The 22,988-nt window shown below is 38.4% G+C and overlaps 1 long non-coding RNA gene across 2 annotated transcripts in view; it reads right to left on the bottom strand.

Moving 5' to 3' along the window:
* The window catches only part of LOC148109766 (uncharacterized), a 111,423-nt gene that overhangs the window by 7,776 nt on the left and 80,659 nt on the right, over window positions 1–22,988 (bottom strand). For both annotated transcript variants that reach the window (XR_015724733.1, XR_015724734.1), the window contains exon 3: window positions 21,760–21,849. This is a non-coding gene — a long non-coding RNA (uncharacterized LOC148109766). The remainder of the gene's footprint in view (window positions 1–21,759; window positions 21,850–22,988) is intronic.

The raw sequence follows: 22,988 nt of genomic DNA, 5'->3' as shown, positions 1-22,988 counted from the left end.
AGCTCCACAGTGTGCAGAGATTCCACAAAGGGGACTCATAACACTGGACTCTTCTCTGTTTTAGAAAGTCATTTTACTCCAGAAATTAAAACCATGATCCCGGCTCCCTGGCAAACATCTGCCGTGCATTGATAGCACCATCTGGCATTTCAGCTCCTCACTCTGTTGTAGAAGCTTCATGTAGCTGCCTCCCCAACTTAATTATTCTATTACAACTTGTTTTCTAGAAGCACAGGCCAAATAGGATAGTTTTGCTGAAAGCTACTAATTCGATGGTTTGCCTGTGCTTGAGTGGGCACCCCTGTGCCTTCCCCCAGTCGTGGTTTAAAGTGTTTCAAGTCATTATATTCAGGGGAAATGGGGGAGCAGGGAGAGATGCATACTAATGCCCTAAGCTAGCGGCTTGGGAAACAAAATATGTTTATCTGCATTTCACAAGCTCATGAGCATGCATGCCCTAATCTAAATAATTTATTTAGAAGAATGATTATGATAATATAGGCTGAGCTATGTCTGTCATAGGAACTTAAAGAGTGCTTCCTAGAGTGGTGATGGCTTTTAACATAGTTGTACCCTTCACCCCATTCAATTAGCAACTTCCTCCATTATTGATCTCACCATCCAATTTGTAGCGGTGCCATGAAGTTCCAGTACTGTGGGAGACATTGAGTCTAGGTGATGCGATGACATGAGCACTGTATGGAGTCACTAGCTAGCCCAGTGATGTTCAGTAACTCGTTTAGTCACTCTGGGTCTCAGTTTTCTCATTGGTAAATAAATTACCTGGCATCATGCCCCAGGCCGTTGTGATACTCAAATGACATAAAAATAGCAAGATGCAGTGTAATCACTCATAAGCAATATGCACATGTTACAAACTTCCTCCTTTTATCTTTCCTTCACAGACCAGAACTTAATGAAGTCGGGTACTCATGGTTGCAACCCTGGAGCAATATGTGTCACCTGTAAGGATGTGTGCTTTAGGGGCAAATTGTCTCATCCCAGCTCACCTGTTCTAAATCTTTACAAACTGAACTCTCTCTCCCAAGTACACTTTTTTTTTCAGCACTGGCCTGCAGAATGGCAGCAGGATTTGGCACGTTGGTTCTTCACCTTCCTGATGCATTAGAATCACCTGGGATTCTTTGAATATGCCAATACTCAGACCTCAAATGAACAGAATCTCTAATGGCATGGGCCAGGCAGATGTATTTTTTTAAGTGTGTCACAAGATTTAAATACACAAGCTCATTCACAGGAAAGAGCACCAACTCTGGAATCAGACACGCTTAGGTCTGGTATTCTGCTGACTGTGTGAACTTAGACTGAGGTCTCAGCACCTCAGTTTATGGTATGTCGAATGGCAAAGGGGAATTGACAACTTTCAGGGTTGTGGTGAGGCTACATCACTTATGTAAATGGCACAGCCCAATAGAAGCACAATAGATGTTAATAATCATTTATGTACTGACTTTATTGTGTACTCTCTTTTCCTGGTGTGAAGTTGTGTGTATGTGTGTCCACACTGGAGTATAAATTATTTGAGGATAGAGACTGTGGTTTACTCCTCCTCTAAATCCTCACAACACCCAGCACAAATTGGGCATAAAGTAGGGAGTACATCACAACTCTAACAACTATTTTTAATCAATTTATTGACAGAAAGGAAGTTCAAAATCATCTTCAGCTCTGACAAGTGTACTTAAAACAGAATTGTGTACTAGTAGACTCACCACAGTTTTTAATGAAATCCAAAGACCATTTGATCATCTGAGTCTAAGCCACAGAAAACCTTTTCTGTAAGCAAACTGTGAGCCCATCAGCTCTGCATTTAAAAGAGTCATGTTTGCCCTAGGGCATTTCATTTCATACAGGGAGGTATCAATTGTGAAGGCAGGACCTGGCTTCCATTTCTGAAAGAACTAACGTTGGAGTCATGTTCTAGAAACTGGGAGGATTGGAATGCATTCTGTATAGCCCAGGTGCTTGGGTGCATGAACCTAGAAGTTGAACAGACTTTGAAGGAGGAATGGACACACTGGGAACAATGTGGGAAACCAGAGGGTATTTATTACTGTATCAAAGTAGCAAGGAACAATTTACATCCTTTCTGGCTCAAGCCCAGATTGGTTTTAGAAGCAGAACAGAGGAACGTGTGGGGCCAGCTGTCACAAGGGGAGAGAGACAAAGCAAAGGAGATCAGCCAGGGGGGCTGTGTCCTCTCTCAACTGGACATGCTGCACCACCACATGAACAGCCTTGCTACTCTTTCATCAGTGCTGGGCAGCAGGCAGAGTTAGAGCAGACTAGCAGCCGGCAGACGTGCTATGTGGGTTAACGTATTTCGTTCACACCATATTTTAAAGCGCCGTGCAGCTAAAGAGGTGTTATTCTAGATAGTAACAGAATTCAGCAACTTCACCACCTTCTGTGCCATCTGCCTGCCCTTGTATGATTTTGAGTTTGCAAACTTGAGTTAAAGCCTATTGATAACCACAGAAGACAGCTGTTGTCACTGTCCCATGTTGCCAATAAAATGCTCTTCATTTTATCGCACATTCCAAGCTTCAGTCCAGCTTGGATCAGACTGGCCTTCAGTTCCCCATAAAGGTAATGGCAATTCAGACCAATAAGAAAATAGAGATTTGGTTCTTATCCTGAGTCATCATTAGTTAAAAGGCACCCAGATAGCTTTGAAGTATGTGCCATAAGGTGCGCATGGGATTTGGAGATCCACGGTGTTGCACAGAAGCATATGGTTGTAAGAAGTCAGGCCAGAAAATGTAGGTCAAGGAATACTAAGGCTCCAAAGTCACAGCTTAAAGTAAACCAATTGAAAACTCAGGTCATCTGAGTACAGAGCCATTAAACCAGGATAGGAGGCAAGATCTGCATGTACCTAAGAAAAATTACCTACGAAGTCTCATATGTACCATTCTTTTTACAAGTGTAGGGTTGACCCCATGCATGAAAGAGCAGACATGGGAGTTTTGATATGTGTTTTACCTGAAAGAGAAGGCTCTCACCAGCTCAAATTTCAAATATATTTCTAGTTTTAAGAATTTGCTACTCTTTCCATTTTCTCTCAAGCCTCAGAAAAATCACCTTTGTTGGAGTAACTAGTCAAAAGCTAGGTCTGATATAGGAGAAAATATGGAGGGTCATTTTGAAAGAGATGACTCTCTGGGCTGATGTCTTCCTACTTACTGGATTTCCATTAATACCTTATTACCCTGTAACTATTTTCATAATGGGTTTTTAAATTTTGATTTTTACTCCTTTTATAACATAAAATCCATGACTGTAACACCACAGTTTTGTCCTTTTTTGCATTCCTTTCCCATTTTTTCCCAAATGTACCATTATTATGTTTGTATTATAGTACAGCTCTATGACTTTTTGCCATATAATCTATCATAAAATTTTTCTCTTAGAAAAATACCATTTTTACATTCATGGAGAAAATATTTTTCTATAGCAAAGTTATCTTTTATTAACATTAAAATGACATTAGCATAATATTCATATACATTAGCATAATATTCATTGACACTAATGTAACATTCAATTGCATTTACCTAAGATAAATTACCTAAAACAGATTAATGCACATTTTGTTTCCAATTTTTAAAAGACTCCTTACTTCTTTATAATTATTTCCTTAGGATAAATCCCATGAATTAGATTGCTGAATCAATGATTCTGAATATAAAACCATACTTGTTAAGTTTATAAGGAATGTTCTTATAAGTTGTAGATTTTAATGCTCAAACTTTCTGGTAAAGCAGGCAAAGCACAAATTATTTCACCTGTTTTACAAGAGAAGAACTGAGCCTAAGAGAAGTTACAGTGGCTTGCCCAAGCCAAATGAACCACAGTGGCAGAGTAGGAGTTAAAGGTCTTCTAGTTCCTGGCTTTTCCTTCTAAACAAGAGATTTTAAGGAGACTTTTTGTTTGGCTTTGTTTTATTTTCTAATTGCCATTATAATTTCCCAAATTTGTAATTTTTCTTCTTTTGTGATATTTTGGAGAAAGAGTATCATGGGGGGAGAGAGAACAAATTGTATTCAGTGAATTTCAGTAATGATAAAATTTTTAATAACTAACTATAATAATCGAGCCCTTCAATATCCCAGGCACTGTGCGAAGTGATCTCCATCAGTGGTGTGCGCTGGGGCTGGTAAGCTATTGTGAGCACATCTTTCCAACTTGAAATGGTCCAGGTGGGAGCACTCACACATAGAAATCAGCAAATGCTGACCTTGTCCCCACTCCACCCCAAAAGCTGGTTGTTGAACATTTGCTGGCATACCCCATGAAGTGAATTATTTCACTTAATGGGTCCAAACAAGCCAATTTTACCATAATAATCCTCATTCGCAGGTGAAAAGACTGAGAGGCTAAATGATTTCCTGGTAGTAAGCAGCTATAAAGTAGCAGATGTGGAATCTAATCCAGGCAGCCTGACTCCAAAAATTAACATTTAATCACCAATTACTGTTTCCTATTCCTTTAAAACCAATGCAGATAGCTAGAGAATATTCTGAGATGGCTGGAAACAGATTCTAGGTTGTGGATTTTGATTTTGCCTTATTTTCCCAACTTCAAATGAATGGTAAGATTCGACTGAAAATATCTTGCTGTCTTTCAACAGTCCCACTGTGACACTTTGAGGCAGACTGATGGTAAAAACAAACAAACAGAAGTCTCCACTTCTATGTCATCTCTCTGATTTTTATGAATGAATCGTATGGTCCAAGGGCATGAGTATCCTGACCAAGGTGACTAAGTGGGTCAACAGGCCGCGCAGCCCACTCAGTCCATTAGACCCCACTGCTTCCTGTGACGAATGAGCTGAGAACCTTGTGACTCAGATAAATATTGAATATGGATGCTCAGCCAGCTTCAGTAGTAAAATGTCATGTAATTCCACTATTGTATCTGGTAGTAAACAACCATAATTTCTCTTATGTAAATCATTCCCCACCCCTTAAAGATAATGGACTTTACTCAGGGGAGTTTCTTTGCATAATTCTACTCTCCCGTTATTCTAAGTGACTTACATAAAATTGGTTTATTATTTTTGCTGATGTAGAGAAACACCAGAATGTAGGCCAACAATGGATAATAGCAACTAACAAAAGGAAGGTATTTCAGTTGGTTATTTATAGGGTGAAAACAAATATTTTTGGTGTGTCAGCTGCAGGCAAAAAAGAAAAACAGCCCAGCATTTCTGGAGGCTTAGAAACTACCTGTCAATCATATGACATGAATCATATTGTTTCTTGGGAGACTGGGACTTCGGAAATGAGTTTAGTAACTACAAATGAGCATTCCCTTTGAAATAACTTCCATTAAATATGTGTAAGTACAATCACTTCATATTTGTGAAACATTTTATAGCTTCCAAAAGTTATAATCTTTGGAATACAATTCTCAGAGATGACATTAATACTCAAAGTCATACAACTTTCCAGTGGCAAAAGAATTCAAGTTTTCTTACACGAACTCTAGTTCATTTTCAGTTCTACCAATACTACATTGTGTCTCTGGATACAGGAGACACATTAAAGGTGCATGGGGAAAAAAACAAAAACACAAAAAAGTCCATGAACTAGACATTAAAATGCCAGATCAATGATCTTTAAGATAGTGGCATGTTTATCATTATTTTTTCTTCTTATTTGCTTCCACCCATTGGTTTTAGGAAAGTAGGCAAGGTGTAACTTTTCACAGAAATATTCCCAGATGTATGATTTGGGAGGAAATTTAGAGATCATTAATTCAGCTCCTATTCAAATTCTGCTAAATTTTTCTGATGAGGTCTCACCTCTCTTAATATTTCTTGATGTGAATTGTTATATTATATCTTTGGAAAATTATAAGATTTTTTTCTTAATATGAGTCACAGTTGGTCTTCTACCTTGATTTAGGACTTCAATCTGTAGTTACACAAAAGATCTACTCGTATATAGCAGAAAGTTATGTTCAACATTCACTGCAGTTCAAAAATTCTACCTGAAAACTCTTCAGATATTGGAATTCTCTCATCTAAACCTGCTATAGATTCCCCCCACCCCCAATACATCTAAATGCTTTTTTTTTTTTTTTACGAACTCTAAAGAATAATTGTATGATATGGGTCCAGGTTCCTCGCTAAGCTGGACATGTTTAGTCTGTCACTTAATTGGCCAAAGGTGAAGAATCTCAAAATTCTATATGATGTGCCAAACCACAACTCCATCCAGGATATCTGACTCAGTGGGGAAAGCAATAGTATAAATTACGAAGGTGAGAGGGTGGACTTAAGTAGTCCTTTGGGAGATGGCCGCTGAGAGCATCATGTTTTACCTTGTTTAATGGTCATGGAGACTGATTTAGTGGAAAGAGAATGGAAAATTGGCCAAAAATGGGATAACTGTGATGAGAACGACTGAGAACTCTACAATTTGGCAAACAAAATTAGGCAGTAAAAGTTTTCAAAGTTAGTAGAAACAAAGTAAATTAATTTAATAAGTATAGTAAAACTTGGGGTACCTGGGTGACTCAGTAGGTTGGGCATCCTACTCTTGATCTTGATTTCAGCTCAGGTCATGATCCCACGGTTGTGAAATCAAGGCCTTCATGGGGCAACACACTGGGCTTGGAGCCTGCTTGGGATTCTCTCTCTTCTCTCTTCTCTCCCTCTGCCCAAACCCCTAGCTTGCACCTGGGAGGGCTCTCTCTGGAGGAAGGAAGGAAGGAAGGAAGGAAGGAAGGAAGGAAGGAAGGAAGGAAGGAAGGAAGGAAGGAAGGAAGGGAGGGAGGGAGGGAGGGAGGGAGGGAGGGAGGGAGGGAGGGAGGGAGGGAGGGAGGAAGGAAGGAAGGACAAATGAACAGGTTGTCAGGATACCATGGAAAACCATTAGATATAGTATGAAAGGAGATTTCGAAGTGGAGCAAGCAAGCCCCACTAAAAGAGTCTCTTTTAAAATAGAGTGGGGAGGCCAACCAGGAGAGGGAACATATGCATGTCCTCAGCGGAAAACTATGATCTTTTTGCCAGCTACAAGCCCTCAGGCTGGACCTAACTCCCTCCTCATGAGGATACATGAGTCCTTCACATTCTTCACTTGGAAAGGAGCCAATGAGAATTGACAAATTTCGATAGCTCATTTGCATATTAACCCAACCAATCTCAGTTAACCTAGTTTCAATCCCAGATTTGCATAGAAGGCCTAAATGCACTCATGACCTTTTGCCTTTATAACTCTGCCCCCTTTGTCTTCTTCCAAACACAAGTCAAGTTTCTACCTGAATCTGTGTCTCCCGAATTGCAATTCCAATTGCCCAAATAAATGCCTATTTGCTTAACTTTTCAATAAATTCTTTCTTGGTTGACAATAGGAAGAACCTGCTGCAGAATTCCTGCCTTTGGGGCACCAAAAGGGTACAAACCAAGTCGTCTGAGATTCTGATTTATAATCAGCTGAACTGCTTCTTTCTCAGTAACTGTCAGAGACCCCCTACCTCTGAAAATCACAGTATAATGCTAAAAGCCATGTGGGTATATAGCAACAGTAAATATGATCTGATAGCATCCAAATCCCACTTTGATCTCTTGAAGAAATGTGTGGGGTGAGTTTGGGAAGCATTCCTGCAGTAGAAAAAGGAAGAAGTAACAAGGGGGTAGATTTGGGTTTGTGACAAAGAGCTGCACTGAGCAGTGTTAGGGGAACTTCTTGGATATTGCCAACCTACTGGGGCTCTTGCAGATTTTCCTGATGGTCACTATAGATATGCTCCACATATCTTGTGCTCCACATGGCCTCTCCTGTCATTGACACCACCACTGCATGAAGAAACACCCAGATGGAGCAGCCTTTTAAATCTGAAGCTTCATAAAGGGGATAACTAAGGACAATTTCTTTTATCACTACTAATGTTGAGAATACTTGGGCTTAAATTTCCTTATTGAGAAGAAATACCTAAACACTTACTGCACAGTGGCTATGTTAGGATAATCCAGGGGCGATATTTTTAAAATATTGAAAAGGAAAAATAAAGCATAAAAAAATAACTTAGTTCTTCCTCAGCTCAAAGACAAAACCTGATAACATTTTCCTGCAAACCCTTCCAGCTTTTTCATATCTGCGTGTGTTTTATTGAGCTATATTTTGCAAAATTGAGAGCATATTGCATCTACTATTTTATAATCTGTTTTCTCACTTAAAACATGATGAACATTTTTCATGCCATTAAGTATTCTTTTAAAATTTGGTTTTGCATGGCTGCATTATTTCTGTAATTTGTTTAGTCAATGTCCTGTTATTGGATTTTATGTTGCTTCCTGTTGTTCACATTATACTTGTTCATAAATATTTGTGTACCTATGACTGTTTTTTCAGGATAAATCCCTATAGGAAGAAATACTGGGTAAAAGAGGATGAACATTTTTAGCTTTCAATACGTCCTGCCAAATGGCTATTTCCGTGGTCAGTTGCCAAGACTGGCTAAAGCATTTTTAAAAATGGAAATTTGATGGGTCAAACACAACATTTCGTATTTTTCTCTGATTAATAGTGAGGATGATTATATAATTTGCTCATTTGGACATTTTCTAAGCTGCTCATTCATGCGAAATAGAACAGTAATAATTTGTCACTGGATTAGAGCACCCAGAGATCCTGACTTCGTTTTCCCTCTTTAGTCAGTAGTGATGCTGGAGGCTAAAGCTTGACCCAGGGACAGGAAGGCAGCCACAGCTCTGAGAGTGGCTTACTATGGCCAACTGGCCAAGTTCATTCTTCTCTGTACCCTGTTTTCCCCATCTGAATGAGAATAATCTAAAGCCTAAATTCTATTCCCTATTCTATTATGGGCTAGTATAACACTATCCTAACCTAAATCCCATGCTCTCCATCTACAAGATGAATTTAGAGTAAATGAGTGTATGACCCACATCCCCTTAAGCCTGAGCTGCTTTCACCTCTTCCTCCTGTTATTTACCAGTGGCAGCTGGGCATTTTTATTTATCCTCTCTTCGTCCTGAAAGCTCCCAAAGCAGCAAGAAGTTTACAATTCTGGAAAACATAAGTAAATGCTGAAAAGTTACTGAGTATTTTCTACATGCCAAGCACTACACTAAGGATTTCAAATAACACACACAAGGTCCTACAGCCTTTGAAGATTATTTTTTTTAGATAAAGAATGTGAGGCTAAAAAAGTTTTTTGTAACCTGCCCAATTTTTTTTTTAAAGATTTTATTTATTTGAGAGAGAAAGAGTGAGCACATAAGAGAGGAGAGAGCATGAGCAGGGAGAGGGGCAGAAGGAAGGGAGAAGCAGACTCTCCACTGAGCAGGGAGCCCGACCACATGGGGCTCCATCCCAGGACCCCGAGATCATGATCCAAGTGGAAGGTAGACGCTTAACTGACAGAGCCACCCAGGCACCCCATAACCTACCCAAATTAATGTGGTTAGCAAATAATAGGATTAGGCCTCAAACCTTGGCTTTCTGACACCAGCCCATACTTGGTATGACCATCTTGGAATCAGAGCCTAATTTGAAAGCAACACAGCATAACTTCTCAAACACAGTAAATATGCCAGGTAAAATTCCTTCTTGCACCTAGAATCTCCCTAGGCCATCTTTTCTCCCTATCAAGTTGATACGAACTCAAGAAATACAAATAACATTTGATATTAAACTAAATTAATGTAGTTAGTGATGTGGAGAACAAAGGTAAAAGAAATATAGAAAAAAGTTAAACTTCCTTATAACTTACAGCCCACTGACAAGTATTTGGGATCGGCGGTGACCTTCCTCTAGGAACTCAACTGCTAGAGATTATAATAGCATAAAATGAAAAATAACCCAAATTTCAATCAATAGGACATTTGATAAACAAGAGTACATAAAAGCCATGATTCCCACCCAGCCATTGAAAATGACAATATAGAGTATTGTTTATTGTCCTATATAAATGAGCAAGATGCATTGTTGTTTGGAGGAAAAAAAGCATATTACAAAGTAGCATGTGTAGCATGGCCTGTTACATATGAAATTGCAAACTTACATCCACAGATAATGTGTTTTTTGCTACATGGTGGGATTGTGGTGATATTTGTTACTTCTATGTCCTTAATTCAATATTTTTTCAATCGCTTATAAGTATGTTATATGAAACAAAATTCTTTAAAATAAGACAGCAGTTCTTGTTTTACGTGCCTTTTAAAACCACCTAAGCCAGCGCTTCTCAAACCTGAACCATCTGGAGAATCTTGTTACAATGCCGGTTCTGATTCTACTACTAAAGGTCTATGGTCTGGGGTGGGGCCAGAGACACCGCATTTTAAACAAGCTCCCAGGTGAGGCCAGTGCTGCTGATTGGAGAACATTTTGCATCGTAAGGATCTAACTATTCTTGTTAATTACTCCAGCAGGCCTTTTCATCACTCATTCTGTCTGCGGTTTCTGGAAATCCTGGCCTGGGATTGTTTTCCCTCATTTATTAGTACTGTAGTGATTTCTAGGTAAATAGAACCCTGGAGTTTTCTTATTTTTCTTGCAGTTTAATAAACATAAACTCTGGGGGACACTATTTTAAATTGCTGCACACCCATTACGCAACTGGAAATAGTACTCTACAGGCTTCTCCCATCAGGTAATCTTTATCTTGATATCCTTGACTGAGGATGTTCTTTGATTTAATGATTTATCTTGATATCCTTGACTGAGGATGTTCTTTGATTTAATTTAAATCAAATTACTCCCCAAATAGTTGGGGAGTAATTATGGTTAAAAAAATAAAACAGTAATTGACAGGCTGCACAGAAGTGAAATGACATGAGGTCATTATATGAACGCTAATTTTCAACACACTTAATGTATTTCCATGAAGAAAATTAAAATAAAGCATTTTAAGAATGACCAGATATGTGAATGACCTAAGATTTCTTTTATGAAAGCGAAATGTTAAAACCGTGAACCTGGGAAGCAGTTGGGTAAACCTAAATCCCTTCGAAATTATAATATAATCGGCTGTTCAGTAAAATCTGGCAATAAATCTGTTGTAAATGTTCACCTTTCATTGAGTGTTGATTATGTACCAGGCTCATCAAGTCAATTTATGTGCATTATTTTGTTTAATATCTTACTTAATGTTGATGCAAGTTCATTAACTCGCCCAAAGTAACACATATCATAGGGGATAGTTCTCATCTGTTTTACTCCAAACTCAAGATCTTAACCAAAATGTGTACTCTGAGACTCATTCAAAAAATTGAGTGCCTGGGGCACCTGGGTGGCCCAGCGGTTGGGCGTCTGCCTTCGGCTCAGGGCGTGATCCCAGCGTTATGGGATCGAGCCCCACATCAGGCTCCTCCGCTATGAGCCTGCTTCTTCCTCTCCCACTCCCCCTGCTTGTGTTCCCTCCCTTGCTGGCTGTCTCTATCTCTGTCAAATAAATAAATAAAATCTTAAAAAAAAAAATTGAGTGCCTGTGTAATGTGTACCAGGCACTGTTCTGGGTAATGAAGAAAATTTAGTGCACGAATGAAAATAACCACATCTTCATCGAGCTTACCTTCCAGAGAAGATAAAGGAGAAATTTTCTTACAGATTTATATGAGATATTAATCTCTTAGCTGCATAATCCTGAGTAAGAAATAGAAGAAGTTACTTGCCTTTTGGGGCCTCCATTTCAACTATAGAATGAGACCTTTACACTCTAATTTTGTTTTGAGCTCCCGAACCTTTATGTCCATGAAATTTCAAACTATTTTATGTGACATTACATTTCCTGCCTCCAATTCAAACTACACCAATAGGCCACCTTACCCAGGCCTCCTGATTTCATGCCTTTAATTGGGTTTCCTTTTCCAATAATTATTGTTTTTTTATATTATCATTACCATTACTAATGGCCACGAATCCCTGGTCATGCTGCTGTAAAATGATTTGGTAGCTTTCCACTACAGTGTTTATATCAACTGCTCCCCCCAAGCCAACTCCTCCTACTGAGCAGATTGTTGAGGGCCTGTCATGTTGCCTGCAGGCTCTCTGTCATGGTCACAGATAGAATCAATACAGTGGACTCAGGACCTCATGTATGAGAATCCAGTGCCATCATTGGAAGTTATCATGGAGAGCTCTTCAACAGTTGCCATGAAATAAAGCAGTGTATCCATCTGGCTTCCAGAAGATATTGACTGAGTCTTTACCCAATGTTCTCTCTTTTAGGAGTTTCACACCTAAATATTTCCTGCCCCTTATAGAAAAAACTGAGCAATACTAGAACTGGCATAAAAGGAATCTGGGTATGGATTTGCTCTCTAACACTTCTGCAGAATATGGGTTTCATAGGCAATTCCATCTTTTCTTGATTTGCTAATGTTTCTCTCAATCATTAACTCACTTACTATGATAATAATATATATGATGGCCCACAATGTGTTAGGCACCACACTGAACCCTGGGAATATGATTATTATTATGATTCAAATAAGGCTTTCCCTTCAGAGAGCTCATATAATTTTTTAGACACAAAAAATTATAGGACTAGAGTAGTATTGAACATTCTAGATAATTTTTGATATGAACAAGTAATGCCAAGAAATCTGGATGTTTCAGGCACTGTGTGTAGAAAGAATGGAGATGCAGTCATAAAATATTTGTATTTGGTAGCCAACAAATTTTGAAGCATGTAAGTGACCAGGGAAAGACATAATGAGCACCTCCATAGCTAAAGTGATGATGTGGAAGGAGAAGGTATTACTGCCTTTGGGTTTGGAAAATTTATCAGACCCTGAAATTTCAGAACAAGCAATAAGTGAAGAAGAGAATGTTATATATGTTGTTACCTGTGTAGAGTAAGAATAACTTGATTCATCTGCTATGGAATTATATTCCTATTCAAATAAAGTCACAATCTACCTGTGTCAAGTTTGCTCCAATTTTGGACATACTATCAACACTTTTGAGCAAATAGTCTCCCCCAGTTTCAAAAATGTAACTAGCAGAGGCAAGATAAGCACTTGTCTTACCAAGAAGACTCCAAGAATTTACAGCCTGGTCCCAAACCCTTCACACTTTCTTGGGAGTGAAATAAAAAACAATGAATTGATCAAAGTCCCAGTTCACTCAGAAGAATGTTGACACCTGTTGTCTAGCAACCCCACCAACTTGCAACCCCTTTTCCTTCCAAAAGAGACTCCTCATTTGAATAATTAACTATGTGATCACCCTACATTTAACCAAGAAATCTTCTCTGCAGGCACCCACACAGCTGCAAGGATCCCAAAGCAATGTGCTCCAACCATCTGTTGTATAATACAGAATTTGTCTGGTCTTTACCCCAGTTCCTTGCACGGAGATTCTAAAACCCCTGCACTTCCCCAAGTAATAGGAGTGTCTTTATAATTCTTCAACCCCTTAGATCACATTTGATTTCATATTAATGAGATTAGATGACTGAAATGGGGACTATTCACCAGAAAAACCTACCCTATGATTAGAAGGTTGGAGCTTTAAGCCAGCCCAGCTTTTGAGAAGAGGAGTGGGGGAGATGGTGTTCAATTATGTAGGTGATGTTCAATCAATGATTCTATGTAAAGAAACCACAATAAAACCTCTGGACATGAAACTCAGTGGATCTTCTTGGTTGGAGAACATATCGATGTCACTGCCTGGAGGAAAACAGGCCATGATTCGATGGGGACAGGGTATTGTTGCTCTGAATTTAGGACTCTTAAACCTTGCTCTATGTGACTCTTCACTTGGCTAGTCCTGATCTCTATCCTTTATAATAGAACTGTAATTAGAAGTTAAGCACTTTCCTGAGTTCTGTGAGTCATTCTAGCAAATTATCAAACATGAGGAGTTGTGGGGACTCCTGAGTGTATCGCCAGCCCATCAGAAGTGTGGGTGGCCTGTGGACCCCTGAGGTGCTGGTGCAGCTGCCTCCTGACGTGAGAACAGTCTTGTGGAGGACTGAGCCCTTAACTTATGGGGTCTGCACTAACTCCAGGTGATTAGTACCAGAGCGGAACCGCGGTATACTAGTTAGTGTCAGAATACCATCCCAGGAAGAGATTTGACCAACAAAAGAGACAGTGCTTTCTTGCCTGCTCATTCCCAATATGGACATTTTCATATATCCTGAAGCTTACTACTATAATTTTTGGTTTTTAATTTTTTTTTGCTTTAAAATAAGGGATAGAAATGTTGGCACACATAAAATTAAAGAAAGTTCAATTGCATGTTTAAGTGGATTTCCATTTCTGCCACAGAAAGACGCAATACGTTTTTAATAGGTCGCAGGTAACAGCCACGTGGCCACAAATAGGAAAATGGCAGAAAACAACAGACTGGACCAAGTGTAGTGCCCTTCCCTGGAGAAGGAGCTCTTTTCCCTTCGAGCTTGACACCAGTTCCACAGGGAGCAGTGATGACAGAGCATGGCTTCTTAAGAGGGGAGAAGAGCAGTTAAGAGTGTGTACCATGGGATTCTGCAGAACCAGGTGCAACCCCTGACTATGGAAATAATTAGGTGTGTGACCACGGCCCTGATACTTAGTAGTGTGAGCCTCAATTTTGTCATCTGTAAAATGTGGATAATAATCCCTCTGTTTTTAGATGATGTTGCAGATTAGATGAGATGATGAATAAAAGGTGAAAAACTCCCTGAAACTTATAAAGAGCTTAATAGATGGTGTAAATAGGACCACTCTGCACCTGGAAGCCACAGCTCTTTGTTATCTGTCATGTCTTCTTTTCATCCTTGTGTCCTTGCCCCAAACTGCCTTCCCCTGACAGAGTTTAATATTTCGCTACTGTTGGGGCGCCTGGGTAGCACAGCAGTTAAGCGTCTGCCTTCGGCTCAGGGCGTGATCCCGGCGTTATGGGATCGAGCCCCACATCAGGCTCCTCCGCTGGGAGCCTGCTTCTTCCTCTCCCACTCCCCCTGCTTGTGTTCCCTCTCTCGCTGGCTGTCTCTATCTCTGTCGAATAAATAAATAAAATCTTTTAAAAAATATATTTCGCTACTGTTGGTAACTTCAAAGCATTTATGGAACATTGAAAAAAAAGCACACATTTATATTGGACTCCAAGACAGCCTTACTGCTTTCTTATTCCTCTGATGCCTTTTTTTTTTTTTGACAGCTAGGTTGAGTTGTATTCATTTTACATGGGCAGTATTTTCAACATTTGTGTGTGTGTGTGTGTGTGTGTGTGTGTGTGTGTGTGTGTGTGTGTGTGTGTTTTCCCCCAGGTAATTGATATTAAAACACTCTTTTTGCAGACAAGCAGGATAGTATGTCTACATTCTGTGATTTCTCTGATTTGTGTATTCTTTTGTTCCTTATCCTAAAAAATGCTTTGGGCCCTCTCTTTAATCCCTTTTGTTTGGGTTTCATGCATGCAAACATCTGTGATCCTCCCTAAAACCACCTTTGCCCCAAACTGATTTCTCAGAAGGTTTTGTTTCCTCATTTCAGTGTACCTATGTGTTAAATTCAACAGCCAGAGCTCCCTCTGGAAATAGAGGTGGCCACAGGGCTCTGGTTAGAATACAGCCTATCTTGCAGGCATGCCTGGAACTGTTAGATACCCATAAATGAGGAGGGGACAACCTGAGAACTGAGAGAAATAAAGATGAGGAACTGGGACAGAGGTCCACTTCCTATGTAAAGAGGCTAAATATTGATGATGTGGGGAAAGGAAGAAGGAAAGGAAAGAGGAAGGAAAAAGAACTCCCAGTGTTGGAAATAAAGTCTAGGCACAAAAGGAATTGCTCAGTGAGAATAAGGCACACAATGTGGAAAATTATGGATAGTAGGCAGGTAAATAATGCACTAGTGTCCTTCAAGAACCCAGTCAGCTTTGGAGCAGATTCAGGCCAGTGAGATCCTTCTAAAATCTGCCAAAGAAACTAATGGGGGAAGGGAAACATAGAGACTCGAGGCACCCAACAGAATTGTGGTCATGTGCCCCTCTGCAGTCCAAGAGACCTTTTCAAACCTGTCCTGTCGCTTTCTTTTTGCTGTGTATTCTTTAGGAGAGTTACTTAACCCCCTCCGTCTGGGTCTCCTCAGCAATAAAATCCGGATAATTATAGTGCTGGGCTCACAGGGTTATTCTGAAGAGCACAGGAGATATTGAATGTGAAGACATTTTACTTGGAATGTCATAATTGCTTAACATTACCTAATATCATCAATATTTCTGAAGGGCTCCTCTGTCCCAGATAGTACACCACCATTTCCCATGCAACACCTTATTTAATCCTCCTGATACTTTCTAATAATGGTATTGTTATCCCTACTATATAGATGAGGAAATTGAAGATTCATTGAGAACAGTTTAATAACTTGCACAAATAGCAAAAAGCAGAAGAAAATAGCAGAGTTTGGATTAAATCCCATGTCCATCCTTTTCCAAAATATGGACCCTTCTGCTATATGTCAAATGGAGTCCAAATTAAAATAAATAAGTCTACTTTATGCTTAAAATAACATCAATTCTGCCTATTTTCTTTAAAAACATCAAAATAGGTTGGAAATATGAATTAAGTAAAAAAAGAGCAAGGCAGGAATATTATGTATATATAATATATAATTCACATATGCTGTATAAATATATAATATATAATACATATACATTATATATAATGATATGTATAATATATATATAATAATAGTATATTATATATCATACCCTAAGTACACAAGGACAAAAGATTTGATTGTGAAGGATCCAATATTCAGGGTTTTGTTCCAATTTCCCCTCCTCTTAAGCCATCAATCACAGAAATGAGAAGAAATCTGAGGCTTCTTGGTTTCAGAGTTTCCCTTTAGATATAAGCTCATCTACCATTTAGAATACTTTTCCTGCCTTTTTTCCCATCAGTGGCTGCATCCATTTAGAATCTGGACCAATCCTCTCCAGAGGGTAACAGAAACCATAAGCTCTTAAGAAAAAAGATTGTGCTTTCACATCTTTAAATCTTCAGATCCTGACCCAGTACCTGGCGTATGAAAGATACTCCCCAAATATTGGCTGAATGTATGCTGAATATGTTTCTGAGCATTTCTGCTCCCCCAGGAATTTTTATGCCCCCAATGATCTTATCTCTCTCCCTTTCTCTTTTATTTCTTTCTTCCCCCCTTTTACTTCCAAAGGCCCACGGACCCTTGACTGATATAAAAAATGGCCTCACTCTCTCTGGCTTCATCCTACTATTTTGTTCTTTTAACTGGTATCTGTGGTCTGGGAACGTTATTTCAAAATTTCTGTACTTTCCTCTTTGGTTTTTTAAGACCAAAAGCTATTGCACACACTGTCCTCCCTATACTTCTGTTCAGTGGGTCTGAGTCATTGCAGAAACAGGATTAATAAAGGTGAGGGAGGAAACACCCAAACTTTGCCTCTGGAGGATTAGTTGAAAATAGACTCAGATCAGGCAGTATTCCTAGTGTCTATCAAACCGTAGTGGACTATTTTGCCTGCACACACAATCTCTGTTCCACTAGGTAAATAAAGTATGCCTTTGCTCCACACCCTGGAGAAGTTCGAAATTTGTGAGAAAGTTTCCAAGAATAAAAAGAATCAAGGTTGCTTTGGAATGTTACTCCCCCTTGATTGTACCTTAAAAGCTTTCTGCAAGCTGTGTTATAATTAGATGTTCATTATACACCACTGTCTCTCCATCCACACGACCCCATTGTGACTTCCAATCAAAACTTCCTCTATGTGGACATTTGCTGACCCTGCTCCGTAGTTGCCACGGGGTGGGTGAGAGTGAGACTGGGCATAAGGTACACTGATATGGAAATGACTTTGAGAAGACACTTTGTCACATAAGGCTTCAGAATATTTCACCTTAACTCTCCAGATTTACTAGAGATTGTGCAAGTACCTGCTGTGATTTTTATGAGTAAAATAATTAATCATATTATAAACAATAAAATGATAAATACATAATGATACTAAAAGGCCACAAAGGTGAACAGACATTGAATAAAAGGATAAAGTCATTTTATGTTAATATCCTGGGACCAAGGACAAAGATGTGCACATCGTCCATGTATAACGTTAACTATTTCCTTCAGAGATAGTGTTTTGTGGGTCAACTGTTTAAAAACACAGATCACAAAAGCACAGGTGGAAACTTGCAGTAGGACGTAGATGGACCAAGTCCGTGAAAGCCTATCTCCTGTTAATTACGACTGAAAGTTCTGGGACAATAGGAAAAGCAGCCACCGGAGAACTGTGAGAGGTTAATAATAGCAGCCAGACTGCAGAGGGGAGGCAAAACTTGAAGAACAACTGATGTGGAGTCCTTTTCTCAAGTTTTGCCTCTTCGATCCCCCGGCTGTCCCAGGGGCAACGTCCCTATTTAACTTCGTGATGAGCAGACAAAGCAAAAATCTCTGAAAGAAATCCTGTCTTTCTGGCCAGAGGATCAGGAAAAGGATCTCCAGGGAGCCTGAGAATGTGGGGGGAAGTGTTGCTTTTGTTTTACTTTACTGGTTTTTTTTTTTTCCTCCCATCCCTGGTCTTAGCCACAGTGGCCTTGGTAAGCAGAATCATGGAAAAGAGGATTCTTTAATTCTGTTATGAAGCAACACAGTCCCTGGTTCAATCTTTAAACAGCTGTTGTAATCAGCTCTAGGAATAAAGAGATAAAAACGCTTGAAATTAATGGAAAGATAAATGAGTTCTGTGCAGAGAAATAGAAACTATAAAAAAGAACCAAATTGGAATTTCAGAACTGAAAACTATGTATCTGACCTTAAAAAGTCACTGAATGGGCTCAATTAAATAATGGCGACGACAGAGGAATGAGTTATTGAACTTAAAGATAGAACAATAGAAATGATCCCATCTGAAAAAATGGAGAGAAAAGATCAAAAGAAATAAATAGAACCTTGAGACGTTGTAAAACAATATAAAAAAGATCTAATACTCTTGTCATTTGAAAAGATGAGGAAAGAAAGAAGAAAACACAGGTATAGAAAAAACTGAAGAAATAAGGGGCAAAAACCGAAACTGCTAAGAGTGGAAAGAGACCATCTTTGCAACTTTTGTGTAGCAAAGACACAGAGAATGTGCTTTTCATTGACCAACGTAAACTGATAATTTTCTTGATAAATTCACAACTCTGAGTGTACTTTTCTGTATTCATTTAAACTTAGACCATCTTTTGAAGCCTGATAATGGTTAATCTCTGAAATGCACTTTCCTGGACTTAAGAACATCTTTTCAAGAACTAAAAAGAATTTAGTGGAATATCTTCCTTGCCCTCACATCAGATTCCCTGTTTATCATTCCCATTCCTCATATTTCCCCTTCCTACTGTGTTTAATGAATAAAAATCTTTGCTAACTGCCAGAAGTTTATAGCAATCAGGTATTTGGTTGGTCTCTCTTACTATAGCAGGAATAAAGCTTTCTCTTCTCACATCTGTTTGTAGGGATCTTAATGCAGGATCCCAAACACAGTATGTATCAGTTCCTCATTTATAAGAAGATACTAAAAACATGTTAGATTTTCTTCTGGTTCTCACTACATTCAAAGAATTCAGAGAATTTTCCATATGAAACTACCTCTTACAGACTGGGACCTCACCACCTCTTACCCAAACAGATATTTTTTCATTGTTTCCGATCCTATGTCCTTAAAATTTACCTATAACAATCACCGAACTGATACACTGAAATGAAAATATGACCATGTCACTCTATGGTTTAAATCTTTTTGTATATTTTCTTGTTACAAATTCTTTGTCAGATTGTTTGGCAAATAGTCTCAACCAGAATGCAGCTTGCCTTTCCATCTTTTGATAACCAGAAATTTTTAATTTTAATGTTTTGGCTTTTAAATCTGAATGGAAATTTTATAATTTTTTTTTAAAGATTTTATTTATTTATTCGACAGAGATAGAGACAGCCAGTGAGAGAGGGAACACAAGCAGGGGGCGTGGGAGAGGAAGAAGCAGGCTCATAGCAGAAGAGCCTGATGTGGGGCTCGATCCCATAATGCCGGGATCATGCCCTGAGCCAAAGGCAGACGCTTAACTGCTGTGCCACCCAGGCGCCCCCTGAATGGAAATTTTAATTTCTAATTTATTATTTTTTTTCTTTTGCTGTTAATGTCTTCTGTGCTCTAAGAAATCTTTTTCTATTCTAAAGTCATGAATATATTCTACTAGGATGCTAGAAGTCTTATGGTTCCTGCATTAATGTTTAAGTGATCCAACTCAAACTAAATTTTCAAGTAATGCAGGAGATAAGGTTTGTTTTTCCCATACAGATAACTATATATTCCAGAACTATTTGTCAAAAAGACTTTTGTTTCCCCATTAAATATATCTGTGATTATTTCTGGGCCCTTCTGTTCCATTAATCTATTTATCTATCATTATGGCATTATGATATGATTATGGCCATGAATCGCAGCACTAATTTGTTTGACATAGAGAAGTTATAATGGATATTATTAAAAATACAATTTCATTTCCTGCTCAAAGATCAGTGGTCTTCTTCACAAGTAAGATTCAAAGACAGATACACACCTCTGCAACTCCAGAATAACTTCATCATCCACAAAACTGTTCATAAAACTCACTGTCCAGGTTTCTCAGGGCCCAATTTATTTTCCCAGTCTGCCTTTTTGAATAATGCTTATAACGCCACACATCATTGGACGGAGGCTCAGAGCATTTGTGCAAGCTCAGTTACCATCTTGCCATCGCTTAGAACCAGTGAGCCAACTCCCCTCTATGGATGGTAGACCCAAAATATTGCTTTCTTTCCATTTTAATAGAAGACTTAACGGCTGGAAGACTAGTCATTACTACCATTATGAAATAAGATTTCAAGTAAAAACTAAGATGGGCAGAGATCTGTACATTTTCCTAAGTACTCATTTCAGATTGTCTGAACAAAGTACTATACTATAGACATTATTCTAAGGAACAAGGCTACATTGTCTCTAGGACTGGATTCAGTGAATTGTCTGTAAATGGGGCCTATTATTTGTCTGCATTCACTTCTAAAATTTTATTATAATAGGAAAAGCCTGGCCAAATCAGCTTCAATTGCATCAAGACATCTAAAGTAATATAATAACTGCTTTGAATCTAGCTATTTAAAAGTACAGCCTCCAGATAACTTTCTCCATCTATCTTCCTTATAAAAACAGTTACTACTAATAAGAAATAGCTTATTAAGCCCATATGTCCCTTAACACACGGTATGAAAGCATGCGCCTCTTAAGAGTAAAAAAATATAGGGTGCATATTCCATAATCACGAATATACTCCTCTCTTTTTTTCCCTGCTGAGAAAAATCTTTCTAGAAAGCTCTTATTGAGGACTTACAATCAATGATTGCTAATGATATGCATAGAACATTACAATAGCTCTACTAGAGTGGCAATATATTTCTTTTTTAATAAAAATGATGAAAAACTACAATAGCAGCTTCTCTTAATGTGTTCACCATAAAGCATCCACTAATGTTATTCTAAAATTTAGTGTTACCTGTAAATTTCATAGCAAAGTATCCAAAAAATTTCACAGCTCAGTCCTCTGAGCTTGCAAATACAGTGAGCACTACTGTCAGTGAGGCATCAGTGGAATGATCACCAGTTCGTGTTAAATATTTTCTTCTCTCTTGTCTTGGCAGTAATCTTAGCTCTATTCTCTCTGCTCTGTATAACATTAGTTACTTCTTTAAATTTATGAAAAGAATTAAGAATTTTGGAGCCTTACCGTTCATAGCAGATCCGTAAAGCTCTTCATCTTTCAGTCTCTCTGTTTCAACTCATTCTGATCTACTTCTTCTCCCAACTCCTAGAGCACCTGCAGAGAGTTCTGGACTTTAATATGCCTGGTCTCATCTTGTTCTTTTAACAACTATACCCCTTCGCAGAGGGTTTAACTTCCTGAAAGTGGGATCTGTGTCTTTTGTTTCTTTGGCAATCACCAATGAGCTTACCCTGGTGTTAGACATGAAGTAAATGGCTAATAACTATTTATATATTAATTATAAAAATAACTTTAGCTAACGTATATTGAGCACTGATATGTTTCAGGCTTAATTAATCTTCATGACAATTGAATTACATTATCCTATTTCTATAGTGAAGAAACTGATTTTTTTTAGATAGAAGTGCTTTTATTTTTAATTTTTTAAAGTTTTTATTTTAATTCCAGTTAGTTAACATACAGTGTTATATTAGTTTTAGGTGTACAATATAGTGATTCAACAATTCCATACATCACCTGGTACTCATCACAAGTGCACTCCTTAATCCCCATGTATTTCACCCATCCCCCCGCCCCCTTCCCTCTGGTAACCATCAGTTTGTTCTCTATAAATAAGAGTCTGTTCTTAATTTCATCTCTCTCTCTCTTTTTTCCTCCCTTTGGTCATTTATTTTATTTCTTAAATGCCACATATGAGTGAAATAATATAGTATTTTTCTTTCTCTGGCTAACATATTTTGCTTAATATTAATACCCTCTAGATCCATCCATGTTGTTACAAATGGCAAGATTTCATTCTTAAGGCTGAATCAGATAGATAGATAGATAGATAGATAGATAGATAGATAGATAGATAGAAAATAGATAGAGATAGATATATCTCACATCTTCTTTACCCATTCATTTATCAATGGACCCTTGGGCTGCTTCCATATCTTAGCTATTGTAAATGATACTGCTGTAAACATAAAAACATAGGACTGCATGTATCCCTTTGAATTAGTGTTTTTGTATTTGGGGGGTAAATACCCAGTAATGCAATTCCTGGATCATAGGGTAGTTCTTTTTTTAACTTTTTAAGGAAATTCCACACTATTTTCCAGTTTGCATTGCCACCAACAGTGCATGAGTGTTCCTTTTTGTCCATATACTCGCCAATACCTGTTGTTTCTCACAGAGGAAACTGATGTTTAATGAGCGTAAATGGCTTGCCACAAATCACATAGCTTGTA

Source organism: Ursus americanus, chromosome 6 (genome assembly GCF_024610735.1).
Source record: "Ursus americanus isolate L20-20 chromosome 6, mUrsAme1.1.p, whole genome shotgun sequence".
Classification (NCBI taxonomy): domain Eukaryota; kingdom Metazoa; phylum Chordata; class Mammalia; order Carnivora; family Ursidae; genus Ursus; species Ursus americanus.
This window is presented reverse-complemented; position numbering and strand designations above follow the sequence as displayed.